This window comes from Equus quagga, chromosome 11 (assembly GCF_021613505.1).
Source record: "Equus quagga isolate Etosha38 chromosome 11, UCLA_HA_Equagga_1.0, whole genome shotgun sequence".
Lineage (NCBI taxonomy): Eukaryota > Metazoa > Chordata > Mammalia > Perissodactyla > Equidae > Equus > Equus quagga.
In genome coordinates, this window is record NC_060277.1 from 43,031,157 (window position 1) to 43,037,156 (window position 6,000).

Consider the following 6,000-nt stretch of genomic DNA (forward strand, 5'->3'; position numbering starts at 1 on the left):
ATGTAATTTAAGTCAAGGAAGCATTAATGACCAAATAAACAGCTCCAGAATGAATTCAAATGGAGATTAGGGGTCACAAAGAAGAGCTGGAAGACTTGACTCTGAAATAAAGAATATTAAAATAGTATCTGTAATAGTAACAAGACAAATCACCTGTAAAATATTGTTACTCATAAATTATAAGAAAAAATATAATATCTGTCCTCAACAAACTTATGCTGTCTATAGTTGAAGCCATATGTAAGTGGAGGTAAGTATTTAGCCAGAAGGGCAGGGCACAACATCCAGAGAGGTCGACCCTCCTCTGACCTGCCAATACCAAGGACCAGGAGTTCCAGCCTCAGCCCCTGATTTACTGCTCTGACCTGCCGCACCGCAGCTCGCTCAGCTCCCTTCGACCCTGCCTGGCAGTAAGCATCTCCACCCCTAGCTCCAGTTCCAAGGAGCAGAGATTAGAGCGGTCCTCTGTGACTTCTCTGCCCCACTCCACCCCAAGCCATCCCACCTATCCTGGTCTGACCTTCCCTTTCTTAAGCCTACCTTGTGTGAGCTCACAGGCATGACTAGGGGCAGTAAAATCATTCCTTTGTCTGCTTCCACTTTATCTACGCTAGAGGATCTCATACTCTGAAAAGGAAGACCAGTTTGAAGTTTTCGTGATGTAACCACAGGATCCTAAAGGCTTGAATAAAGAATCACTATAATAATGAAGAAAGGAATGAATGATAGAAATTACAAAGGAAGGATTCACAGAATGGAGTGACTGGCTGCCTAAGAGAAATGAGGGAGGGGAGCAAGTAAGCGAGCCAGGAAAGTCATTGGACGTTTTGTTTAGACAGTTTCAGCTGGAGATCAAAAGGTTAAGGTTAAGTTGGAGGTATCAAAAGAAGGCCAGTGGAAATGCCCAGTGGGCAGCTTGAGATGACCACACACACACACACAGAGAAAAAAGCCAGAAGATGAAAACCACTGCCAGTGAAAAGATGTAGATGAAAAATACATATGTACATCCAGTTAATATCATGTTTTAAATATTGCTGTAACATTACATTGCTTTACAAAGTTACTGACATCACTTTACAGTAGAATTTATGAAAGTAGGTGTCTGGCAGATAAATCACTTTTGCCTTTAATATGCTTGAATTGGTAAAAAGCATTCCCCAGGGGCCGGCCCTGTGGCATAGCGGTTAATTTCCCATGTTCTGCTTCTGCAGCCAGGGGTGCGCTGGTTCAGATCCTGGGTGTGGACCTACTCATGGCTTGTCAAGCCATGCTGTGGTAGGCATCCCACATATAAAGTAGAGGAAGATGGGCACAGATGTTAGCTCAGGGACAATCTTCCTCAGCAAAAAGAGGAGGATTGGCAGCAGATGTTAGCTCAGGGCCAATCTTCCTCAAAAAAAAAAAAAAGCATTCCCCATAATAATCCCCCAGAAAGAACCCTCAAACCACTTATATCCTATTTCCTGTCTTTAGGGGAAAAGAATTTTTCTTCATGGAGTAAGTTTCTGAGAGCAGAACTTCTCCCCTGTCTTTTTATTGGGCATCTGTATGCCTGTTGTGCCCTCATTCTCTGTCCATCACTTAAACTATAGTATTGCTACACAGTGGAGGAATTTTGTGGTGGGAACTGTAGGAAGCCCCCTGGAATTCTGTACGCAGGAATAGTGGTTTCAAATAGTAACAGTATAGCCTCTCAGCCTATCACATGTCTGTAGCTTCTTCTCTTGTTCCAGCCTCAGCCTCTCCTACCCTTTATTTTCTTATCGAATGCAGCTGCCACAAAGGTCTTTCTTTCCAAAGGCCTTCTTAAGGCAATAAGAGTTTACCAGGTGTGAGGGAAGAGTAGTACCCAAAAGATGTTCCTTCTCTATTTTAATAACCATGGTTGAAAAGACTATTGAAAATTAAATAACATTAGAGAATTGTGGTCAGCGTTTTGTGAAAGGAATAAATGTCACATTGTGAATAAGTCTTGGCAGAAGGTGTATGGTACTCTCAAATTCCTCTATTTGTGGGGCTGTCTAAGCCACATTTTCTAAGATTGAGTAAGCTGCCCTGTCTGTGGTTATTCAGGTTATAGGTACATAGCGCCACTCAGCTACGTAAGCCTCGAGTTAATACATAAAATAGAATTTTAGGATTTGCCCTGATCTTCGGGTTTCCCCTGCAATTTTGTGATCTTATATTGTGCTTCTTTCTTTAGCTTTTGAGTCCATGGTAAGAACAAGTAGTCTCATTTCCCTTGGTTTCTGAGGAACAGGTCTGTCCCACAATGCCGTTTCAATACTGGTCTGCCTATACCACTCCAAATCCAACTTAGCTGCTTTCCTTTTTTGTTCATCTGATTCCTCCAAAATAGATGTGCCCCTTACCCTGAACACAGGCTCCCAGGGGATAAGCCTAAACTGTCTTAATTTCTGAACTCAAGGCTTCCCCAAAGATCTCAAGTTTCTTTACAGTTCTTTGACTCTACTCCTACCACCACCACAGCACAAACCCCACAGGGCATTACAACACCCACCGTTTTAGGGTCTATGTTACATATATATTATAAATATATGTATAATTTTTGGTATGCCCAGGAGCTATTATACCTTTCCCACGTGTAAGTTGAGGAGAAGCATAGAGCTGGATATCTTTAGAGTTGTTAGGAAATTTTGCATGGGACCACTAAACACCATAAGCTCCTAAAATATTACCTTAGGATTTCCATGTTACTTTCAACTGGCAGAGCACAGGAGGGGCATGCTGGGGAAGAGCGCTTCAGAAGCAGGAAGAAAAAAAAGTTTTGCACTTCCCCAAATTCACATATACTAACCTTAAAAATACACTGGATGCTTTGAGATGCTAGTCAAGAATCTGTCCCAAAATGAGATTTTTAAAAAAAACATTATCGAGATACATATAATGTTGTACAATAATCTGCACGTGTGAAGTGTACACTTTGAGAAGTTTTGACATAGATGTATACACCTGTGAACCATCACCACAGTCAAGATAGTGAACATACCACTCCAAAAACTTCCCCATCCCCTCTGTAACCACCTCCTCTTCCCTGCATCCCCATCCTGGTCCCCCAGCAACCTCTGATCTGCTTTCTGTCACTATAGATTAGTTTGTATTATTTTACAGTTTTATATAAATGGAATCATAGAGTATGTATTCTTTTGTGTCTGGCTTTCTTCACTCAGCTAAATTATTTTGAGATTCCTCCATGTTGTCACGTATGTGCTAACGGTTCATCCGTTTTTGTTGGTGGGTAGTATGCCATTGTATGGATATACTGCAATTTGTTTATCTATTCACCTGTCGGAGGACTTTGGGGAGTTATTTCCAATTTGGGGCTACTGTACATAAAGTTGCTATGAACATTTTAGTACAAATCTTTGTGTGGACATGTGCTTTGTTCTCTTGGGTAAATAATGAAGAGTAGTAGAATGGCTGAATCACGTGGTAAGAGTATGTTTAACTTTGTAAGCAACTGCCATACTGTTTTTCAAATAAGCGTGCGATTTTCCATTCCCAACAGCAGTGTATGAGAGTTCTAATTCCTCCACATCCCTGCCCAAACTTGGTATGGTCAGGCTTTTAAATTTTATTCATTCTAATAGGTATGTGGAAATATCTCAGTGTGGTTTTAATTTGCATTGGTCTAATGCCTGATGTTGGGCATCTTTTCATGTGCTTACTGGCCTTTTGTATATCTTTTGTGGAGTGTCTGTTCAAGTCACTTGCCTATTTTTTTTTATTGGTTTATTTTCTTAATATTGACTTCAGAGTTCTCCACATATTCGGGATAAAAGTCTTTTTATCAGATACGTATTTTGCAAATATTTTCTTCCAGTCTGTCGCATGGCTTTTCATTCTTCAAACTGTCTTTTCAAGAGCAGGAATTTTGAATTTTTACTTAGTTCAGTTTATCCATTTGTTCTTTTATTGATCTTGTCTGGTATCTTTTGTTCTTTCATGGGTCTTGTTTGGGTCTTATCGAAGAAGTCTCTGCAAGGTTGCAAAGATTTTCTCATACGTTTCCTTCTAGAGCTTTTAGATTTTATATTTAGATTTGTGATCCATTTTGAGTTAACTTTTATATATTGGCAGAAGAATGGATTGAATTTTATTCTTTAACATATGGGTATTCAATTGTCCTAGCACCATTTGTTGAAAACAAATTCTCCGCTAAATTGTCTTTGCACTATTGTCACAAATCAATTGTCCATATATGTGTGAGTCCATTTCAGAACTCTACTCTGTTCCATTGAACTGTTTTTACTCCTATGTCACACTGTTTTGATTACTGTAGCTTTTTATATGTTTTGAAATCAGGTAGTTTTAGTCCTCCAACTTTGTTCTACTGTTCCAAAATTATTTGCCTATTCTCGGTCTTTGCATCTCCATGTGAATTTTAAAGTCATCATGTCAGTTCCAACAAAAAGTCTGCTAAGATTTTGGTTGGGCTTGCATTGAATTTACAGGTTAATTGAGGAAGAATAGACCTTTTTTCGTTAGTGAGCCTTCAGACTCCTGAACAAGGTGAGTCCCTTTAGATCGTCTTTAATATTTCTTGGCAATGTTTTGTAGTTTTTAACATGTGGATCTTTTATATATTTCATCGGAATTATCCCTAAGTAGTTCATATATTATCATTTTGTTAATGGTATTATTTTTTATTTCAATTTATGATTGTTCATTGCTAGTATATAAAAATAAAATATAATTTTATGTATTAATCTTGTATCCTGCAACCTTCCTGAACTCACTTATTAGTTCCAATAGATTTTTTTAATATGTTCCTTCAGATTTTCTACATAGGCAATCATGCCATCTGTGAATAAAGACGCTTTTACTTTTTACATTCTAATCTGTGTATATTTTATTTATTTTTCTTGCCTTATTGCAGGGCCCCAACCCTCAGTCTAAGGTTAAATAGAAGTTGTGAAGACAGACCTCCTCGACTTTTTCCTGACCTTAGAGGGACAGAATGTAGTCCTCTATCATTAAATATGATGTTAGCTGTAGGGATGTTGCAGTTGCAGGAAGTTCTGTTCTATTCCTACTTTTCTGAATTTTATTTTTATCAAGAATGGATGTTGGATTTTGTCAAATTTTTTTCTGTGTCCATTGTTGGATCTTTTTAGTTGGTTAACATGATGAATTATATTGGTTGATTATCTAATGTTAACCCAACCCTGCATTCCTGGAGTGAAATCCACTTAGTCATGATGTATTATCCTTTTTATGTATTGTTGCATTCTATTGGCTAATAGTTTGTTTAGAATTTTTGCATCTATATTCATGAAGGATATTAGCCTGCAGTTTTCTTTTCCTGTAATATCTTTGCTTACTTTTGGTGTCAGTGCAATGCTGGCCTCATAGAATGAGTTGGGGAATATCCTTTCCTCTTCAGTGTTATGGAAAAGTTTGGCAGAATTGTCATTATTCCCTTTTTAAATGTTTGGTTCAATTCACTTGTGAGTTATTGTCCTGGATATTTCTCCATGGGAAGATTTTTAACTACAAATTCCATCTCTTTAATAGATATAGGTGTGTTCAGGTTACCTATTTCTTTTGGAATGAGCTTTTATAGTTTGTGTCTTCCAAGAATTTATCCATTTCATCTTAGTTGTCAAATTCACAGGAATAAGTGTTCATAATATTTTCATAATGAACATAATAATTCATAGTAATAATAGTTCATAATAACTTCCTTATTATCCATTTAATAACCATAGAATCCATAGTGATGTCACCTCTCTCATTTCTGACTTTGGTAATTTTTGCCTTCTCTCTGGCTGAAAGTTTATCAATTTTATTGATATACTCTCAATGAACCAGCTTTTGATTGTAGTGATTTTCTCTGTTTCTGTACTTTCTTTTTTGTTTTTTGTTTTTTTTTTTTTTTTGACTGGCACCTGGGCTAACAACTGTTGCCAATCTTCCTTTTTTTTTAAAGATTGGCACCTGGGCTAACAACTGTTGCCAATCTTCCTTTTTTTT